Source organism: Molothrus aeneus, chromosome 2 (assembly GCF_037042795.1).
Source record: "Molothrus aeneus isolate 106 chromosome 2, BPBGC_Maene_1.0, whole genome shotgun sequence".
NCBI lineage: Eukaryota > Metazoa > Chordata > Aves > Passeriformes > Icteridae > Molothrus > Molothrus aeneus.
In genome coordinates this window covers 44553902-44577127 of record NC_089647.1, presented here as the reverse complement: position 1 = coordinate 44577127, position 23226 = coordinate 44553902, and the positions used below count along the sequence as shown (strand labels likewise).

Sequence of the window (23226 nt, the reverse complement as noted above, 5' to 3'; positions counted from 1 at the left end):
AAGCGAGTAGGAGGTGGTATGGGGGGAGATAGGGGTGCAGTGCGAAATATGTGTTCTCTTTGCCCCCAACCTCTCCCCCGCCCCCCAAAATGAAGTTATTTAAAACTGTCGGGAGAGACTCAGCAAGTGGAGAGAGGGTTTCTGTTCCTTCTTACGATGCCCAGAATTGGTGTTATTGTGGTTTTGCCCTTTGAAAAGAGCTGTGTGAATCAGCAAAGGGCTAGAAGGTCTCCTGCATTTGCAAAAGCATTCTTGAGCAGAGCTCAAGGACTGGGCACGATGCGGAGCCTTGCACGAGGGAGAAGACATTCTGGCAAACCCTTGAATTGAGGACAAAACCTAAAGACAGGCTCATTTGGGAATGGTGAGGGGAGAGAGAGAAGCAGGGAGAAAAGGAGGAGAAATATAATATCTTGGGGGCTGGGGGAAGAGATTGCATGGTGTGAATGATGATGTGCACCGCTGAGGTAGAGGGGTCCAGGAAGGTCATTGGTGGAGCCTTGAAAGAGAACTCTAGAGAAGAAGAATTTTGCAAGGGGGTTAATTAAAAATAATCGACTCTGCATGTCCTCCTGCTTGATGGGCATGCGGTCGAGGGGGTGACTCTCCTTGCCTTCCCCACCACAAAAGCCAGCAGTCCAGCTCTGACTGGTGCAGCTTTCCTGCATCCCTCCGCTTGCCAATGTGACTAAACACAAGAGGAGGGAGAGAGACTAGTTTCTGTGTCTAGCGGGGAAACTGCAGCAGGGAAAAGCTGTGTCCTGAATCCACACGGACCTTCAGGGAACTGACTCACGCCAGTGCAGGAGCCACCCCCCCTTTTATTTGACTCTAACAGTCTTTATTGCAATTTGAAGGACAGGATGCAGAAGCTTCAGAGCAGGGTCACATCACTCTAGTTCTGTACAAACCTACAAAAAGAAAGAGTTGCTGCGTGTCAGCCCATGCATTTCAATACGCAGGAACAGAAAAAAAACCCCAACACCAAAGCAGAAAAGTCCTTGCTCTCTAGCAAATAGTTCCAAGGCATTTTTTTTTTCTTAGGATTTAAGGACACTGCTCTCACACACTTGTTATATCAGCGTGAACAACTGCAGAATGACTTGGGAAAAACTGCAGAACTCACCATGTCAAAAATCATCATTCTTTATCAAGTGGATCATGGCAGTACCCAGAGGCCCCATTCAGGGCTCACAGCTCCATTGTGTCGGATACTGTAGACACATGTAATAAGAGAGATGGTCTATGCCCAAAGAGCTTATGATCTTAACCCATGATGAAAGACAACAGGTGTATAGTACAAACCCATGGGGGAAGGATAAGGGAAAAAGAGCCTTGAGAATAAAAAGCAACAGGCCCAGCCGGTGACAAGTGTTTGGTGTCAGAAGGGAGTTTTAAGGAGATTTGAAGGAGAACAATAAAGGAGATTTACAGTTATTAATGGGGAGATTTTTCCATGCATAATGGCTAACCTGGAAGAGAACATAAAATTGCTTGTTAAAAAATAGCACTGCAGAAAAGTGAAGGTTTGTGCCACAGGCAAAGCAGAGGGGAATATTGCCGAGTGACCATAAGGGCCTGGTATCTGGTGTGCTCTCAGGAAAGAGGTTCCCATCTCCTTTCTAGTGCTTTAAATTTACATTTCTAGTCCCAGTGAAGAGTATTATATGGATTTTTTTCTTTACTTCAGGATTCAGTATTTTCTATGTTGTACTTCACACCAGCTTACCTTAAGAAAAATATCTTAAGGTAAAGAAGAAAGTATTGGAATAGTTGCCTTCTTTTTTTTTTTCTTTTTTTTTTTTTTTTTTTTTTTTTTGTTAAGGGACTTAAATGAAAGCCTACAGGTTATTTGCTATAGGAAGTTTAGTGTTATAGAAGTGTTATCTAAGTTGAGGCTTTGATGTCTGAATTACTCATAAGTATCAAAGCCACACATGAATTATGCAGGACATCCCCAAAATTATACCCATCTGTGAGTAGGTGGTATTCCAACCTTGCTTCACATAAAATCTATGTGTGATGTGTAATGTCAAACTTACCCCTTACAGAAGTTTGGCATTGCTGATAGTTGGGGCTGTATTAAAAACCTACAATTTTATCCCCAAGACACTGAGGCAGGAACATCCCTAGCTCCCCTCTACTCGAGATTCACACCCACTTCCCTTATACCCTCCTGGAATTAAAGACTGCATCTGCCACTGTGAGTCATCAAGAGCTTACTCATCAGCTTTATGCAGGATTTTAACTCCTGAGAGCAGAACTGGTCAGAAGGATCCTGCATTTCTTGAGGAGTTCCTGGCACACATTCTTCTCACATGTACCACACTAATGCAACACCTCTGTCAGGTTTTAGATAGTATGGCGCTTTTAAAAGAAAACTATTTTACCTGCACTCTGCCACCTAGTTTAGTTTAAAAAGATCATTTCACATATCATTTTTGAGTGTCATATAAAAATAATTCAGCCTGCCAAAACAGTTTTTTCTTGGGTTGTTTTTTTTTAAACTCCTCCTGTATTGTATAATTTCACCAAGAGCAGGTTCTTATTCTGGACCTTTAATGTATCTAACTCATTTATTTTCCATCCTTGCAGACAGAGAACTGAAAGACTCAGTTATTAAAAAGAGAGGTGTTATGACTTTCCCATGAAACACGTGGCATTTGCCATTTTTAAAAAATGTCTTGAGGCAGAAAACTTTTAAAAGCTTTTTTATATATATAAATTGAGAATAATATAAAAAAGTAATGCTATTTTCAGCTTTCTTGACAAATAAGAATTTTTAGGGTATTTCAAAGCATGATACAAACCTGGATATAAGACAATTAATCTCATCTCATTGAGGCTGCTAGAACTGAAACATCAAGCTATAAATGACTTGTTCTTTAACACAGAGAAATAGGAGCAATTTTAGGGCACAAATCATCTGACCTATTCTAGGCATCTACTTTAGGATGACATGACTCATGCGTTAAAGATGCTTAATTCTTCCTCGTGTATGGAGGGAGCCTATATTAGATATAGACTTCTACATGACAGAGGTCTAGCTAGGACTGCATGGATCCCACCTGCTGCCTCATACATGTGATTGAGCATTTCCCCAGAATGGCTGGTGAGGGCACTAAACTATTAATACAGCCACAGAAATTAACACTCTAAAGAAAACTCATGTGATCTCAGCAATGAAAAATGACTGAAAGTCATGATTATCAAACATTAGGTTGACTGGAAATAAAGAAAACATTTGTGAAAACAAAACAAAACAAAAAGCCATATGATTCAGGTTAACTGGATTAATAAAAGAAATGTCTACAAATCCAGAAAATTTAAACTGGAGGAATGTATTTGCTTTCTCACTTTAGAGACTGTAGAAAAAATAGCAGTATTTATGACCAAAAAGATTCCTATAAAAATTCCAGAATTAAGCAGGAAAAGGCCAGTTCATCAAAATTTCACACTAGAGTAGTGTAAAACATGAAGTTTAGATGGAAAATTCCAAGAAAACACCAGTGTCGGTGTCACCATGTGATACACAGCAACAGTGGGATATCTGACATGGACTTTTCATGGTGTTATAGTATTTTGCAGTGTACAGGAATCAGTGAATCACATAAACAAATACTGGCAGAATATGATCTTTGTGATCATCTTAGGGAAGGAGTTATTAGGATAAAGTCAAGTGCATCGACACAAGTGTCAAACACAGTCTTTTTGAATGCACGTCCCTGTTGGTGATACTTGAAGGTAGACAGGGTGATATAAGTATGAAACTGCCAAATATGTTTGCAATTTCTGTGGTGTGTTAATTTGTACATAGCTTGTATCTGCTTATTTTAGTAATGAATTGATTGTCTACTGTGTTGCAAATCCCTCCAGCTCAAGACCCAAAGTGCCACTGATTGAAAGGAGAAAAAGGGAGGAAATCAGGGTTGCCATGTGTGCGGTGACCGCAGAAGCCTCCACATGGCAAGCAATTTGTGTGGCAAGGCTCGCAGAACTGCTCATTGCGAGAACTTCTTTACCATGGCCAGTGCTTTGCTTGGTGCAGCTTCCCTGCCCAAACAAGTGCCTCATCAGAGGTTTCTGCGGTCTTCATGCTCCCATACTGTCGGTGCTCAGTTGCAGCAGCAGTCTCAGTAGGGTTTGCTAGCAGGCTGCAGGGCATTCCGGAGGCTCTTCCTTTGGCTGATATTCTTCTCCTGTAGATAGTTCACTGCCTGAAAGATGAGGCGGCCTTTGTACACCAACCAAGGCACATAGCTTGACCATCAGCTGGGTGCTACTTACCAGTGCTAGACTGGAGCTGCAGACAGTGGCCAGGTCCTCGCCCCCTTGCCGGGCAGGGACAAGGCGCCTCTCGGCACCTGCCCAGCACGGCAGGAGCTGGTGCGTGCCCCACTTACGGCTCCATGTGCGCTGCGGCAGGCGCGGCAGCAGCCCGGTGTGCCGTCCCCCGACGGATTAGGTCCGTGCCAGCTCCAGGATGGCTCTCTGCCCGCTTTCTGGAACGGCCAAAGGCCCTGAGAGCTTTCCCGACGGAAGGGATTACCTCTCCCTCCGCGGCATCCAGGACATTTCGTGCCGAACGGCCCCGAGCCCAGGCCTGCAGCGGCCGCCCGGGGCTGCTCCCCACGGGGCCGCGCCGCTGACCCCGCCGGGGCAGGGGGGCCGGGCGCGGCGGGCCGGGGGCTGCGGGCAGGGGCAGCCGCGCTTCTGCGGGGCTCTCTTGCCCTCTAGCGGGCAAAGCCAGCGGGGCGGCCCCGCCGTGCCCCCGGCCAGCGCTGCCGTGCCAGGCCAGAGCCCGCGGCCCGCTCTGCCGGAGCCCGGCTCCCGCCCGGGACAGCCCCGCCGGGGCCGGGGCCGTGCCCTGGGGCCGGGCTGTGCTGCGGGAGCCGGGCAGCCGGGCTGGGCAGCGCGGCGGGAGCAGCGCTCCGAGCAGAGCGCCTTGTCCAGGATGCCACCGCCGGTCAGCCAACTGCGGGGAGAGCGACCCGGCGCCACGGCCCCAGCCAGCAGCACGAAGAGCCGACTAGCAAGACCGTAATGGGCAGTCAGAGACACCATTCGTCTTTGCGATTCCTTCAGCCGGTTTGGCTGACCACAGCTACGGAGGGGGAGCCAAAGTGGAGCACGGGGCCGTGCACCCCAGCTGCTGGGCAAGTATCGTGTGCCCGCTGCTGCTGAAGAAGGGAGCAGTCACTGCGGACAAGGGAGTGCTGGGCACGCAGAGACCTGGAGGCAGCTCTGCATCAGCCCACAGCTGAGTGGGGTGGAAGTGATGCTGGAGGCCGTGTTTGGGAAAGGGAGGACATCTGCGCTCATGTGGGGTGTTCTGACACACCAAAATTTCAGTTCTTTAAGTTGCGTAGCCTGTGTTTACTAAGAATTCTCCTTTTCTGCTAATGGTTTAGAAAATATTTCAGTATCGCCATCTCCATCATCTTCTTCCTTCCTGGTTCCAAATCAATAAAAACTAGTCCTTTCCTACATTATTTTAAGCATACTATCTCCATCTAACAGAAGTTCACATATTATCAGTAGGAATGCTTGCTTTACAAATGTTTTAGAAAACTAACATCTTTTAAAAAACTGGCAGTGACTGACTTTCTTCCTGTAGACTTCAGCTTGACTTTATCACTTTTCCCATTTTGCAGATAAATTTTATACTTTTTCTCCCTCCTCAATTTAAAAATTATTTTCAGTATTATATATTGCATTTTTACTCTGACTGTTGTAACCACTGAACCACAATAGGCTTAAAAGTTATCATTTTCATGAAATATACCTTGTTAGCCATCTAACAGAATTTGTTTTCTTCCTCTCTAAAGCTTTCCTACTCTCACTTATAATTTCCCATTTTTGGAGAATCACTGATACCTCTGGGGTCACCATCCCCTCTCATGACTCCTTGAGGTAGGGCAGTAATGAGAAAGTCCTCTGCTGTTAGTAAATATAGTTGGGTCACTTGGAATGCATCACTTGGAAACCTCCACTCTCTGCTACAGTTATTATAATCCTTTGCATGCCTGTGTCCGTTTCATTTGCTTAAATGCTATCCAATTACTTTGTTGATAACTAACATATTTTGCATGGTTTTGCCTGGTGATTTTCTGAATCATTCTGTTGCTATTTCACCAATAACTCAACAGTATGTAACTGCACTCTGATTCAGTAATGTGAAGGAACAGAATATAACAATTTGCTTTAAATAACTATCCTGGATATTATACTAATGCTTTCCTTTTGGTTGGCCAAGACAAAAGTATCTCTGACTAGAATCTTGTTTATTTCTCCTGAACTTACTGCTTTGAAAGCAAGACTGGAGACCCTTCCCTCTTGTACAGGGAGGAAAGGGGGAGAAGCTCTGGAGAAGTCAGTAGCTGTGGGGAGCCGAGCTGCAAGATTCCTAAGCCATTCCCCACAGAGGACTGCCATCTTCTGTTTAAGCCATTTCTGTTTGCCCAGCCTAAGTTTATAAAAAAACTGGGCAAAAGGTGAAGGGGGAAGAGAAGGGACCACACTGTACAAAGTGCCATTGGCAAATCTTTTCATATGCTGTTGTGAGCTACCAAAAATATTTTATATAGTGTCCTATTTGCTGGTGAAGAATTGGAAATGTCTGTGATCTGTATCTAAGGTATTTCAGATAAGGAGTTTTTCTACTCCACATCTTTGCCATGAACAGCTACAACCCACGTTTGCTGTTACATAGGGAGTTAATGGTAATAGCTGTACCTTCTAGGTTTAAAATAAGTGAATTCAGGCTTACCAGAGAAGGATAAAGAAACCAACAGAGGTTCTTGAGCCCTCAATGTGACTCTCCTTGCCTCTCTCTGGATGTCAAGGCATGCTTTCATGAGGGTCACCAAAACACTTCTGAGTACCAGGCTGTATCTTTATCCATAGCTGGAATATCTCCTCCCTGCGCAGGAGCAGAACAGAAAAAAGTCTTCATTCCTTTGCCCCCACTCCTCAAAATTCATACTGATTTCCACATCCTACCCTACTTTTCTCAGAAAAAATTTCCAAGGAGATGAAAAGCTCTCTACTAACAAGAATTTGCTTCTCTGCTTTCATGGCTGCTCTTGACAAAAAACAGCTTTCCTACCCTGTTGTTTAGATTTCATCAAAGTTTGCAAACCTGAAATCCACCATAGGAATTTTAGTCCCCTCCCAGAAGCTGTTATTCCAAGAGAGCTTAGAAATTCATCACAGGATCTGAAAAACACATCAGCACTGGGAATCCACAACTAGGATTTCATGCCAGAAATAGGTGCCGCCTGAACTACTTTGCTTTTTCTAGGCATTGCAGTGAAATCACTGACAGGGAATGGGGAAATAAACTGTTCAGGAGGTTCCTCTGCTTTAAATATTGCTCTAGGTTTGAGGAGGAGAATGGCAATTACTGTCAGAGATTCTCAGGCACTGACTTTATCGCACAACTAAGCATTGAGAACTCACTTCTGCAAATACGAACAAATTGGCTGTGACTACCTTGCTGTTACTGCAGTAGCACTGCAGCCAACAGAACTAAGTATGCAAATGTTGAGACTTCAGGCAAACATCTAGTATTAAGTATCCTGCTTTTTTTAACGGGGCACAGGCTTGTGAAGAAACACATGGCAAAACTGAAGGAAAATTATCTTGCCAAGCCTCATGTTATGCTATTTCTATAAATCTTGATATGAACAAGCAGAAGGAATTTGCTTGAACTTTTTTTGAAAATTCATACCTTGTGTTCTTGCCATCATCTGAGTGTTCCAGCTCTGCATGCGGGAACCTAGTTCTGCTACCCTGCTGAGGGCTGCTAAGGAGAGCTCTGATATAAGCTTATAAGCTTGCTCCCTTCTCTAGACTAGATGTTCTCTGGTTGTGTCTTCCAGTGGAGTGATGGGGATGACACTGCAAACCCCTCTCTTCAAAAAGATAAGGAGCAAACTCCCACCTTAGGTAAGCTACCATGGCACCACTCTATTGCTGGAGTGTTAACAATTTATACAAATGCAAAACAAGCAAATTTGAGTATTTTATTCCCTCAGGTAAAAAATCCTTTTCTAGTTCATCACTGCAAACACTCAGAATTTGTGGGCCATTCTCAGTCACAGCTTACATAATTAGGAAGCTGTGGAAGTCATCATAGAAGGACAGATGAAAGCAAAATCCAGGTACACCAAGATCAGGGAGATGAGTCAAAGATCCAAGAACTGCTTAAACTTTTGCAGAGTCACGCAGTGAATTTCTGGAAAGACTGTTTGCAGTCCAGGTGCTCAAAATACGTGACTCTCAACTGTAAAAGTGTGAGGACTTAGTAAACGTTCTTGAATAGTCCTCTCTGTAGATTTGATTGTCACTATATTTTTCCTGCATGCAGATTTTGGTCCAGTAGTCCTCATATTTTATTTATAATTTAGGTCATATGCTGCTTTCATCATTTTTTGTCTAGTCATTTAAAGCATCTTTGCACAGTATTCAGACAAGAGAAAATGTTGGGGGTTTATTATTATTATTATTATTATTATTATTATTATTATATTTTCCATTTTCCTTGGGTTTAAGCAAAGTCTATATAGTGCAGAGTCTATGAAGCACTTCAAATTCACTTTGAAACTTAACTTCAATGCTACTCAAAAGTTGAGGCATTAGAGTTGTCCCTGAACAGTGAGAATGAAGCTCATTCCTTAACATTTCTGAAAGGTAAAAGCAAATATGTAAGCCTTTTAAGCAATTTTTAAGTGATCTCAAACACTCGTTCATAACACACGCAAATGTCACACTCAAAAAAGAACTATACGGGTAACATGCTTTGAAAAAAGTCAGCCTTTTAATAAGGATGTTTTACAAGTGGGGTCTCTCTCAGAACAGAGAATCAAAAAACTTCTATTACTGAAATAACTTTAAATTATGCTTTAAATTATAAGAGCAAAAATTCAAAAATTAGAGCCCAAATTAAGACTGAAAGGCTAAGATTCTCAGAACTGTTCACTGGTGTCTCTTTTTGGCTAATTACATTCAAAACCTCTGAAGATGCCTTACATGAGTGCTCAGTAAATGAACTGCAGGAAATACTTGGAGAAAATTAGGTTCATTAAGATCTCTTCATTGAATCATAAAATTGTTTAGATTGGAAAAGAACCCTAAGATCATTGAATCCAACCATTAACCCAGCACTGTCTGCTGCCATTAACCCATGTCCCTAAGAGCCACATATACAATGACTTTTAAACACCTCCAGGGATGGTGACTCCACAACTTCCTGGGGCAGCCTGTTCCAATAATTGATAACTCTTTCCAAGAAGAATTTTTTTCTAATATCCAGTCTAAACCTACTCTGGAACAACTTGAGGCCATTCTCTTTTACCCTATCACTTGTTACCTGGGAGGAGAGACCGACCCCCACCTGGCTACAGCCTCCTTTCAGGCAGTTGTAGAGGGGGATAAGGTTGCCCCTGAGCCTCCTTTTCTCCAGGCTGAACACCCCCAGCTCCCTCAGCTGCTCCTCACAGCACTTGTGCTCCAGAGCCTTCCCCAGCTCCGTTGCCCTTCCCTGGACACGCTCCAGCCCCTCAATGTCTCTCTTGCACTGAGGGGCCCAGAACTGAGCACAGCATTGGAGCTGTGGCCTCAGCAGTGCTGGCTACAGGGGGACGGTCACTGCCCTGCTCCTGCTGGCCACACCTGGCTGATCCAGGCCAGGATGCCATCGGCCTTCTTGGCCACCTGGGCACACTCTGGATCGTGTTCAGCTGCTGTTGACCAGCACCCCCGGGTCCTTTTCCACCAGGCAGCTTCCCAGGCACTCTGCCCCAAGTCTATAGGGCTGCATGAGGTTGTTGTGACTCCTCAATGTCTTTAACTATTTAATTACTTATGTCTTAAGTAAGGATAAGGATTTCAATGCCTGAGGATAAGCTCCCACTGTTTAAAATTCCTGGCCTCATCTTTTTGTAGTGAGATCACTCTTCCATTAATATGTGGCACCTTTTTCATATGAAAATTTACTCTATACCATTTCATACCTCCTCAGCCCTTCTGAAAATTATGTCAACCCAGACTAATCACTACAGGTTTCCTATTTCATAGGATACACAGGCATCACTAAAGATTTCCTGTTTCATGGATATACAGCTATGATCTTTGCTCTAGAGTATTTGGGAAATACTACCACATTGGGAACTCCTACCACATTAGGGAGAACAGACATGAGCTGCCAAGAAGGCCAATAAGCATAGTACTTTTTAATTCATGGTACCTTTTCATTCACATGATTCTTAAGCAAATTAAGAAAAGCTGGTGCAGGCAACATGACAGCATGCAATATACACCATGAGACAAAGCTCAATACTAAATTCTGCCTGTAACTGGCCTTCCCAGCAATTCCTTTCAAGAGTAGTCCTTAGATAAACTATTCCTGAGTAGAAGATAAAATTAGATAATTTTTACATCTTTAAACAGCATTTAAGAATGGAGATCACAGTCTTTATTCCTTTTCCCATTAAACACAGAGCGGTCTGACTCCTCCCCTACATTTTTTAGGTGGGCAGCACAGGCATACAGCTCATAGCTATTATATGTTCAGGGACTTAGGGCCAACTGTGGCTGCTTCGACCCTCAAGACTTCAGCCCCTTTTGAGACACTGCTAATGCAAATCCTACCTCTGTCCACAGGCCAAAAATATTCAGCAGCAACCTCAAACCTCCTGAGGCAAGATTCACACAAGTAGCTCAAATTTCAACTGCTTGATGGTATAGAACTGCATGAACTTAAGCAGTTTCTCCAAGGGGGAATATAAACAGCTCAACTCGAGGTGAGTTATGCCCAGAACGTTACAAAACATTAATTCACATTGAGCTGGAGAGGAAAAGCTCCCAACATTCTACTCTTTCTTGAATATATTCACAAACACCGGCACCCTTGCTCGTCCTAATGTTGATATTTAGAATACAAACAACTGCTGAAAATTAATATCCATAGGGCTGCATTTACAAAAAAAAAGATTGTTCCATCTTCACTGAGAACCAGACCGGGTATCTACAGACACTAATGAAGAAAAAGGCAAAATTCCTATCTCATGAAAGATGCAGGTCCCAGTCCTCCAAACAAACCAGCAGTTTAGACTGACAGGCAAGGATTTCTCACGCTGCAGAATGCTGTCTCATGCTCTTTGGAGGACGTCTGTTCCCAGTCACGACAGCCTAGCTGGTTCCCATCAGTTTCAGCATTTCAATAGTACTGACTGCCTCTGCATGGCAAGTACTGTTGAGTTTGCAGAAACTCATCCAATCCCTTTTTGCTGACAGCATAAGCTATGAGATTACAGTGTCATGTGAGCTGTTTTTACGTCTTGTCTTCTGGGGTTTGTTTTCTCCCTCTGATTGCTTCTAATTATTGAAAGGTTCCTACTCTTCCCTACTTCTTTACTTTTTGAGCAAGGTGCAATCAATTCAATTCAATCATCTTTGATCTCATCTCCAGTTCTGCTCTCAGTATGGAGCTATCTCATCATCTCCACATTTCACTGCCGCCTTGCCTTTCTTCTTAGTCATGCTTTAATGTGGCTGTTTGATGACTAAGGCATGAAATACTTACTCATGTACTGTGTCCTAAAGCTCTGAATCACTGAGCATTTAGCACAAAATTCTAGCATTCTGCTCTTAAGAATAATACCCAGAGACTTTACAGTGGGTATTATGACATTTCATCATGTTCCTACCTTTCTACTAAAAGTTCATTTAGTTCTTCTCCTGTAACAATAAGATCCTCCTCAACTTTTTTTACTAAATTTGTCATCTTCAAACTATGAGACTCCTCAAAGAACTATGTCTGTAAAACAGAGACCAAAAGAATATGGAATTCTAGAGCAAGAACTTGTATCTTCGTATCAGCTATGGCCCCTGTGCCATAACCTCTTGGTCAAAACTACGTTCAGCACCAAGGGCTCTGCAGCATAGCACAGACATCTTCTGAATTAGCCAGGGGCTAATATTCTCCTCCTCCCACTCATGACATGAGCATTCTCAGCTGTGGAGGGTTAGAACTACAGCAGAGCCAGATGAACAGCTGACTCACTGTGCTCTGCCAATGGTGTACCACATCCACACAGAGAAAATCCCCTTTGCACAAAGTGGTCGCTAGAAATGCTGAAACCTCAAGCTCTTCCTTAATTAAGTTTTTCAATATTAAGCAAAATTTCAGTCATTTTTAAATTGTCTTTCTTTTTATTTGTATGACCATTATTCCTAGTGATTTCTAAGTGGCAATGTACCTCCAGGAGAGGTACAATATATTGGTTCTCTGGAACACTTCTTTTTTATCCTTAACTTTTTTTCCGGTTTTAGTACAGCCAGCAGTCTTTAACAGATGACAAACCATAAAGAAACATAATTTCAGATCTTAAATATCTAAAAGTCTGTAGAAGTCCTTGGGAAAAACTAAAACTCTGCTTCAGTTTAAATTGTGTACACAAAAACAAAAGGCAGCACCTTAGGGAATTAGAAATCTCCACAATACAAAGCAACTAATAGAGCCCCAAAATAAGAGGCTGTCTTAACATATATCAATAAATAAAACACAATCTGTGCCACAGACTTGGTTAAGATGACCGGGGGACCAAGACTCAGAGGAGACTAACACGAGCTACAAGAAAAGACCTAATTTTTTGTGTTTCTGTTGGACTGGTTTTGAACAGGCTTTTACTCAGCACTTCCTGACATGAAACCTTGATCCAGAAGCCTTCCAAGCACAAATCTCATCCAGAATTCAGCAGAAATGTGGTGGATGCAGAATTCATGGGATTACATCTAGCATGCCATGTACAGTGGCAAGTGCTTATACAAGCACACGAACAGCACGTCCTTTCTAACAGAAATTTAGAGATTTGTAGGCAGAGCTGCAGAGCTATGTTATAAAGGCACACTAAGTCACTGGAAAATCTAAAATGAAAACAGCCTGGGGTTCTAACCTTCATTCCAGTTTGCAACATGTAAAAGCTACAGATAAACAGAACTCCTCTTCCTCCTCTCATCATCGTAACACCCTGGATCACAACATTTTAAGGTATTTTTCAGGCTGCTAATTCAATGGCCACTGGCAATTCTGTTCTTTCCTCTATGAGCACATTTTTTATGTTATTCCATCTGAAATTCAAGTCTGGTAAATATAATAAATTTGATTATAACTTAGATTCCCTAGTTATTAAATTAACTTATTTTTGGAAACCATGCTGAATCTAAAGGAGAAAAAGCAGCAAATTACACCTGTCAGCTTTAATGCATTTATAACAATATGAATAAAAGATGTGATTCATCATAGATAATAAGTCTTGCAAAAACTTTGGGTGAGCTGAGAAAATAATGCTAACAGCATTGCAAAACTACTTATAATTTAAAATCACTTGAGTGGTGAGGAAAATGTGGCAGATTCTAAGGACTACAAAATGGTCAAAATTCCATTAAATTTGCTCTTGCAGAATTTCTCTTTTTGTGTAAAACCACAGCAGTAATTTTTACTTTCATAACTGCTGATGTAAGTTCAGGTATGGAGAAACAAGACAAGACATCTTTTGTGAGTAAACATTTTAGCATTCTCTGATTTGCTAGAGGACAGCATAAACCCTCACTTTGTACCCATAAGCCTAACACACAGTATTATTTATTACCTCTGTGACAACAGAGTTGTGTTTTGTACAATATCAGTACTGTAACTCCAGGATGCACAGGAAAAGCCAGAATAGATGACTTTAATGTCTAAACCCATTTCTGTAGAACATTAACTATTTGTTCTAGCTAAGCTATTTCTAAGGGTAGGGGATGAAGATGATGAATAAGGCAGATTAAGTTTTAGGCCATCAAGTGTAAGCAGAAGTACAAAAAAATAAGTTCTGGACTGAAGTCTGGAATAGTTTTGCTAGTTTCTTCCAGCATCTTAAAATCTTACAGATTGTCTCAGTCTTAGGAATATAAGGGATTTTAAACTTACATCATTATATACAAAGGAATTAGAATGAAGGGCACTAAATAAGGCATAAAGTTAATGGTAGTGGTTCCCACAATGCTTTAGACATTTTTTCTTACGTCTTCTTGTTACTTGCTTTTATTGGGCCATAGTCTGTCCTATTTCTTCAGAATGTAAGTTACAACAATTTAGAATCAGTACAGTTATAGCTAGGAAAATTTAAAAACTACATGTAAAGTGGATGTAAGAAAGTGATGAGTAGTAGCATCAGACTGACAGACATCCTTGGATTTAAAATCAATGTGGATGCCAAAAGTTTGGTAATGCAGAAATTTTTATTTTTTGAAATTTGCAAAATTTGGACCAAAACCTGTCCAAATAAAGTAATATTTGCAGAAAATATGTTACAAATAGCACCTGCCTCTGGGGATTATTTCCAGCTCTGGCACTGCCTTGTTTTAAGATTTTAGACAAGTTATTCCAGCCTAATGTGTTCCATGGTACAAAAAAAGAAGGTAATCAACCTCTAGTGACCCTACATGGATGCTGTAATACCTAGGTCTTGATAAGGTACCCTGACCTTTCAGAGCAGATGAGTTCCCTGTTGCTCTCCCTGCCGGGATTCTGGTACCATCCCAGCTACCACTGGCAGCTGAGTTTCTGGCAATCAGCAAGTAAACCTAGCTGCTGAATTTACCAGTATTACATATAATAAAACAGAGATTATATAAAAAAAGATTGAGGAGGAGAGTACACTAAAAGAAGAAGAAAAAAGAGATTCCATGGGTGTTAAGTAATTTAGATCCTACTTAATCTGCAACAAAAACGGCTGCCTACTATTTATTCAATATGATAATGCAATACTTATTCCTCAAACTTGCCTTCCACTTCATCCATCCAGGTCTGACAAGAGCAGTGGGCTCTCTGGGTGCTGAGATGTTACCAGCACTGACAGACCACTTTCTGGGGTAGATTTGGGGTAAGGTCACACCACAGATAGTTCCTGGTTTCCAGCAGGTTACCCACAGACTCTTCTGATCCTCAGTGCTTCACAGGTGTCAGCTTCCTGGAGCTTCTCACGGCTTATGGAGTGGGAGGCTCCTGACTGACCTAAGGTCCTCTGAGTGAAAATGGCACTTTCTCTTGCTGCTGTGAAGAACAATAACTAACTTGCTGTCATCAGTCACTGCCTCCCTTCTAACAGAACCCCTCCCACCTCAACTCAGGGGCAATCTAGCATGGTATGCTGAGCACTCCTAAATGCCTTCAACTACACAGGGAGGTAGGCAGGCATCCTCTGGAACACTGGATAATCTACCTTTGTGAGCTCTCTCCAACTCTCTCTGCAGCAAATGATAGCAGTAATATTTGAACTGACAGAGGATATATATTTTTTTCACGTAAGTCAAGACACAAAAAAGACATAAATTCCAGCGCTCCCAAATACAGATGTTCATAAGCCTAGAAACAAGTTAGTACACAGGGAGGGAATGAGGATATCACAACTTCTCCCATGCAACATTCTTCCCTCAGTTACATCTTGAAGTAACACATCCTGGCTTTCATCTGTCATCAGGGTGGCACCCCATAATCAAACTCTGTCTGACTATCTCATTTGTTGCCAACTCTGACAGCATATGTGCCCAGCAAGTTTGATATCCAGATCTGCAAGAGTTCCTTTCCAAAAATCTCTGCAGCAACTAGACACAGTAAAGAAAAGCAGTTTAAAGTGTAGACATTTACAGCTGCACAAAAATAATCTCTGTTCCCCTTACAGTCAGAGAGACTGATACAGGTATTTCTTTGCTTGAGATTCAACTGAGCCACTTCAACAATTATCTTGGGATGAGACAACTCATGCCAAAGGTGAATACTTACCTCATGAACAAGAGCATAAGGTGATAAATTCAGATACAGACACCTATATGTAGACATTTCTTTTTAGTGGGATGAAACTTACCCACATCTAACACACCTCTGCCCTTTTACAAAAAATTCTAGTGTATGCTTTAGTCCCACCAGTCTCTTCTGTTCCTCAGAAATTAGGTTATGGCTGATTTGCTGTGGATCCTCTGGACTACTTCAACTAAATCTCTCCATTATAGACCAGCCACAGAGAGTCTACACCTAAGCAGCAGGAACATGAGACCCATAAGCCATGTGAGCAGGAGATTCCCTAAGCCTTGTGAACACGGGACAGTCCGTGTATCTCAACTTTTTGCTCTTGGCATAGCTTATGCCTTCCTGGACACATGCAATTCAGATATTCCAGAATATCAACTCCTTCAAGTTCCCTCAAGACCTTTCACTTCTCTAGAAAAAGGTTATGTAATGGCTTGGAAATCCTCTCTGGCTGTACTCAGCAAAACAGCTCCTGCCTGACTACTGCCAAATGGGGACTGTCAACTTTATCCATAGCTTTGTTGGGGATTTTTATTAGTGCCATTATTACTGTGCTTTTGTGAGTGGATCTAACAGCAGCTTTGGTGCAGCTACAGACTGAGGATCCCTCACCAGCAAATATATCAAGACTGCCCACAATATTCACACAAATAGTAAAGCTGTTTTTCAGTTCTGCAAGTGCCAAATGCAGACACCTATGGAAAAAGATTCTGCTGACTACAATGAACTTCATATTAGGACTTCCAAATTTTTCAGAAAGGATTGCAGAATCTTCTATAGTGAAGCTGTGTGTCTACCACACACTCATTCTATTAGGTTAGGTAATATTAAACAACTAAACACATACACGGAAAATAATCATGCCTTCCCCCTGCTCATATAAAAATAGGTGCTTATACAAAAATAGGTGCAATCACAGCTCCTAAATAGTATTGTGAGCAAAAGAAGTAAACACTGTTTGAAATAATGGAATACATTACAGAAAACAGTAATTTAGAGTTTTATTATTTCTTTCTTTTTCACAGAAATAATTATATATACTTCACCATCTTCAGTAGTATTAAGGTAACTTTAATAAATCACAGTAGTAGTGCAACATGTTATTAATAGTTGCTCTAGACTGAGGTCTGGGAAAAGAAACGAGAAATAAATATACGATGCTGCTTCTACTTCAACATTTCCAGAAAACACATATTTTAAAAATATTTTACAGGTTACAATACTGATAATTCTATAATTGTTTCTTTGGTAATACTGTGAAGTAATGCCTTGCCATCTTTATAGTATTTTTTGAACTACATAATAATAGTTATTTTAAATTATATCAGTCTCAGTCACATTGCATTTAAAAATATAAAGTCAGAGTCCCTAATAAATCCTTCTGGTTTTTCAGGTAACACAGATAAAATTAACTTTGCTAATCTTGACATGTTTTATTGTACTCTTATGCACAATTTCTATCCCTCTCTCTTTTTAAGTACAGAATCTATACAGCAGAAAGTCTTAGGCAATCTTAACTATAGTTATTACTGCCAACTCTTCCTATAAAATTCAGGGTGAAATACTGGTATAATTAAAATTGATTGCAATGCTCACACTGATTTCAGAGAATGAAAGAAAAGAGAAGAAACACCCCCTGAAATACACCAAGGACCCAGCAACACAATTCTATATTTACATAAGAAGCACTGGTAATAAGATTTCAGGAAATCCTATGATTAATATATTATAGGCAAAATATATATATAAATGTGCATATATTTGTATGTATACAAAAGTACAGGTTAAGGGTCAAAATGACAGGATCTTACTTAGACATAGGTCTCTCTTTTTAATCAGTGCTAGCAGCACTGCAGAAGAATGTTTGAAAGGGAAGAAAAATGAAGGATAACTTATTCAGGTGAAAACATGAGGAAAATACAAGCCCTAAAACACATCATGTAATTCCATTACTTAAAATGTTTTCAAGGGACCTCTATTATTGTTGCAAAACTGCAATGGGATCTTATCATTAAAAGATAAAACAGCAGTTGAACTACAGTTCTCATCTAATAGCAAGAAAGTCTCCACTCTTCAAAGATCTATGTATACAGTTAATTTTATGCAGTCAAAGTAGCCTTGCTTCAGACCACAGAATTTTTCAAAATGCTTAAAATTAGGTATTATATATGAAACTTGTCACAGAACTGAGACCTATAACCTAACTTGGAAAGTAATAGCAAATAAACTTTCCAAATTTAAAAAATGAATATTCCTTCACAAAAGAGAATCAGTTTTGATCTGCCTTTTGTATTCACATTAGTGTTTAAACAGTCTGTGTACCATTTCTTTAATAAATCAAATATTTGTCACAAAAAGGTCACTGCCAACTTAGAAACTGCATTTTAAAATCTTTCCAATTCCATTACTGTTATCTTCCATTCTCAAATTAATTTTTTAAGTAAGTATTTTGCTTTCAACTTTTTTTCTCTGATTTTCAACTTCACTTAAAAAAAGTAATTCTGAAGCTTGAGGGAACTTGTGTTACATACACCAGCAAAGTTTTTCAGCTAACTACATACAAAGAGTGTGGGAAGACAGTGTGTTAGAAAGGTCAGTATAAATGAATGCTATGAGAGGTATTTGGGGACACATATCTTAGATAAATTTTAATTCTTTTCCTTTTAAATGGACTCTATCATGATAAGCTTTCAAGTAACTTTAGCAAGTTGAAAATATTTGGAGATAAGCTATATTTATAGTGTAGCTCCTAACTGCAAAGATTGCTGTGAACTCTTATTTATGAGCTGAATAGTGTTATCTAGCTACAAAATGCTCATATTTATTTTCAGACCTACTAGTGGATGAATGTTGACTGTCTAGTAATTAGTTCCATTTCCATCATCTCCAAAGCATACAAAATAACTGGACTTTTTGTAAACTAACAGCTTAAAAGATTCTTCATTGGAGGAAGGTAATTCAGATTCCTTGAAAGTAATCTCTCCTCTATCTGTTGTTTGTTTTCTTTTTTTCTTGTGGAGGAGGGATAGATAGAAATTATGAAAATGGTCAAGGCTGCACAGGGCTCTGAGCAACCTGACCTAGCTGAAGATGTTTCTGCTCATTGGAGGGAGGTGGACTAGATGACTGTGAAAGGTTCTAACTATTCTATGAATAACAGTCTTACAAGGCAGCTTTGGAAATCCCTGAACTCAACTTCTAGCCTTCACCATGAAGACCTGGGTACAGGACTTTTGAGCCTCTGGATAGAGACCAAGGTATCACCTGGCCAACTTTAATGACTGTTGAGTTCTGTCAATCACCCTGTACTTTTCTAAGTGTGCTAACAACATTTTGTGTTATCACTTTTCTGAAAACTTGTCTTCCCTGTGCTTACATCCTTACCTGCTTCAGAGTGTTTGCCTTGTACTCATAGGCAAACAGACTGTTCTCATGTTTGCTAAAGTAAAACAGAAGTGATATTCTTCAGAGACCATATAAGTTTGACTGGGTTAAAGAAGGTCTGGCTTTGTGAGACCTTCCATTTCAATCTTCTGTCTGACATTGGGCAAAATATAATCTTACAATCCAGTTCTTGACTTATAAAACCAAGCAGTGATATTTGTTGTCCTTTGATTAGCTTGTCTGTTCAGCTCTGCCAGGAAAGTATCAAAATAATGTTAGCACACTGTACAGCCTACTAAAATTTCACATTTGGTTGGAGCTTACTGTCATATGTACTTATGTTAAATAAGTCAGACCAACCCCCACGCTATTTCTTGTGAAATGGGGACATGTATACAAAAGATGGCTTGCCAGCTTCCTCCCTCAACTTAGAAACAGCTGATCACTGCCTCCCCCAATCCAGTTTAGCAGCATTTTAAGTCCAGGAAGACAGACAAGCATGATGGGTGGCCTTCAGACTAACCGACTGAATCCAGCTCTCAACTCTTATTCTGTAAGAAAGGGTTTAGACAGAATGTAACAGGAGTTAATTTAAGCTGTTCCAAGAGTAAATGAATGCTGGCACTAAGCCTAATGCTCTTGAGGGGATCGGAGTTCTAGTAGAGAGTGAATCCCTCTTGGAACTTGGCCTAACACTCTTAAAAGACACTGATATATGGAAGTGGACCTTCAGGCAGGAGGAGATGTTGTTTACTTGGCTTTTTTTTTTTTCAACTTTGTAACAAAACTTAAAAGGAGTAAGTTTCTGCCAAACATGATTTCCTAAGAATGACAGGACTCACAAGGGTTCTGTTTCATGGTGGTATGTTTTTTGTCTTTTGATGTGACTTTACATTATATTCATTGTGCCTAATGAAAGACTAAGAAAAGACTGCATTTAAGCATTGTTACATAACTATTCAGTGGGACATTGAACCTTAAAGAAAAATTGCATTTTAAACATTTCAGAAAACATTTTATTAGTATTTTCATTTGCTTTTTCAAATTTTCAGCAATGCAAACACCTCTAGTACAAAGTGTGATGTCACCACACAGAAAGCATTTTATAAAAAAGCAAGTATGACATCTTGCTAAATGTAATGATTTCTGCTTATAAGAGCATGGAAGAGCAAACTGAGCAGGACAGCAAAGGGAGGTAACACTTTAGTGCTGCAGCATACAGTAGCTGATGACATTTGTCACCACATTACTCATTTTGTCTGGTGAAACCTTTATTATATTTACCAGACTGTCAGCATCAGACCACAGAGATCTTTGCTTTCTGTCATAAACCACCCTGCAGTGATACTGCATGGAGTGCAACAGGACTCTGTCTGACTCACCAGGAGTTTTCTAGCTGTTTAAGGCGTGTGTTCTCACAGCACTCACAACTGTAGCAGCACAGTGACAGCAGCACAGCTGTGAGCAGCACGAGTGGCAGCTTCATATTCCGGGAGCCTGGGCCCACGAAGTGAATTTACTGCAGGAGACAAGGGGTGGCTGAGGACACTGAGCTCGCCCATCAGCATTGCGTGCTCTCAGCCATATGAGGATAGCTCTCCATTCACACTGCAGCTGCATCTGTTCCAGGCAGGAAGAAATGTCATCTGAGGAAAGACAAATGACCTACTTATTTCTTTTTACTTAAAGGAAAACTGAAAATGCCTGTCAGAACAATGAATTATACCTCCTTGCCTGTGCTGTGGTTGTGTATTCAACATCAAGGGATCTGGCATTCAAAAATCCAATCTCTCAGCCATCCTTTACAAGATGTTTCTAAGATGTTGCCAGCACTCATGGAGTGCTTGCTATTGGCTTACACAGAAAGTAAAGTCCTTTTAAGGTGTTTGTAAAAATACTATGTGTCAAACTGTAAGATTGGGATGGAAAATATTTTGTCTGTCTAGAGGGAAACAGAAATAGGCAATAGGCATTTCCTACAAGTTTTGCAGAAGAAGTGGGATTTTCCAGTATGTTTAACAATTGACAGATTTTGCTCCTATGTTTTATATTGGGATTAAAAAGGCTTTTCCCATATGAGTTATTTTCTAGGTCTCTGGGAATAGGAAAAAGCTTTTGCAATGTACATTAGCATGTAGAGATGGAAACCATTCATCCTGGATGTTGCACTCCTGGGTGATTTTGCAATGAGCAGTCATTTGTGTTCCCCAGAGAAGGTGTTTTTGAAGCATTTGTATCGTGCTAAGGACTTGAGTCCTGAGATTCTTGAAGACATCTCAAACACTTCACAGAATGACACTCAGTAAACAATACATGCTAAAAGAAAACTGGATAAATTCTGAAATGCCATTTGTTAAATGACTGAAATGATGCTCTGTGAAACTGAATTAATGACTCTGAATTCAGGTCAGAGAAGGAGACTACTTTGATGGCAGTGATGGATGACCCTCCTTTGTCAGTGGATAGAGGGCAAAAAAGCATTTCCATGTTTCAGAGCCCATACCAGAACATTTGTAATGTTGACAACACAGCATTGGCTGTCATATCAGAAAGAGGTGGAAGATACAGTTTGCTAAAACAGACTGAGTACCTTCTGAAGGCCTTCAACCAAAGACCAAAGTAATAGCAAATTACATGCAGCTGTTCTCTCAGCAGTCTTCCTCCATTCATATGGAGTCACTAGGTGAACTACTCTCATAACAAAGATATCGGTACTGCCAACATACAAATGACATTTAACTTACTCTCTGTTTTACTTCATATGACCTTATCATTAATTCTCAGTGGCCCAATTTTTGAATGTGATCAACTAATGTTTGAATGTAACCAACCAAGACCTAGAAAGCTTTGTTAAAACTATGGCAGTGAGAAAAAAAAAGCAGTCTGAAGCATTCATGGTGAGTAGCAGTCTTTTGGCACAAGTGTTACTGCCAACCAAGTCATTCTGTAATGCTTCTCAGCTAACACCTCTGCCATGACAATTTCTGTAAACTCATCTTCTGTCATCTGTATTTCATGAGAAACTCTACTCTGCCCTTGAGAAGGATATTGCAAACTTGCTCATGCTTTTGTTGTTTCTGATCTGGATCACACACTGAGCAACACATCCATATGGGCCATCAATGCCTCGGAAATCATCAGCGCCAGGTCAGCCCTGATTGTGGAAGCTCACCTCACCCGCCTTGCTCAGAACCCCGGGATTCCCGCAGTACCCCCAACCCCGCCCGTGACCCATTCCTCCTCATGCTCTCAGCAGTGGGAATCTTCTCTGGGAGAAGAGTCACACCAGGGAACGAGGCGAAGCTGAGCTCTGTGACAGACACACGGGGGTGGCCGGGGCACCCCTGGGCCCGCAGGACCGCTGCGAGCGTCGCCACTTTTCACTCCCTACCGCACAGGCCAGGCCTTTCCTGCCCCCTCCCCTGACACAACCCAACACCTGGTCCCTGCCCTGCCCGCCTTCCCTCCCTCCCCACCGGGAACCCGCCTGGAAGGGGCCCTGCCGCCTGCCCTCACCTGGGGGCTCCGCGGCCCGGGACGGAGGCACCGGGCGCACTCCACCTGCGTTACAGAAACAGGGCACCAGTTAGGTTGGAAAAGGCTTCTGGGATCATCGAATCCAACCTGTGGCCCAACACTGCCATGTCAACCAGCCCATGGCACTGAGTGCCACGTCTAGTCTTTCCTTAAACACCAACAGGTCCCTGGGCAGCCCATTCCAACGCCTAACCACCCTTGCTGTGAAGAAATTCCTCCTAATGCCCAACCTAAACCTTCTCTGGCGCAGTTTGAGACTATGTCCTCTCGTGCTGTCGTTTGTTGCCTGGGAGAAGAGTCAACGCCCGCCTGGCTACACCCTCCTTTCGGGTTACCTCTCTGCCAGCTCTGTCCCCTCCAGTTGTGCGGGTGGCGCCGCTCCCACCGGCGGAGCGGGGCCGGCGCGATCCCGCCGGGACCGGGCTACAGCTGCCCCCGCCCCGCGGCCTCGG

General features: G+C 41.6%; 1 long non-coding RNA gene across 2 annotated transcripts; it reads right to left on the bottom strand.

Moving 5' to 3' along the window:
• Positions 1-819: 819 nt before the first annotated feature.
• LOC136553357 (uncharacterized) lies at positions 820-23220 on the bottom strand. Of its 2 annotated transcripts, XR_010783143.1 has the most exons (3): positions 23110-23220; positions 20620-20883; positions 820-911 (listed from the first exon to the last, which is right to left on the bottom strand). It is a non-coding gene; the product is annotated as an uncharacterized lncRNA (long non-coding RNA). The 2 variants fall into 2 exon arrangements; XR_010783142.1 differs by lacking the exon at positions 820-911 and having other exon boundaries at positions 16826-20883.
• Between the last annotated feature and the right edge of the window lie 6 nt (positions 23221-23226).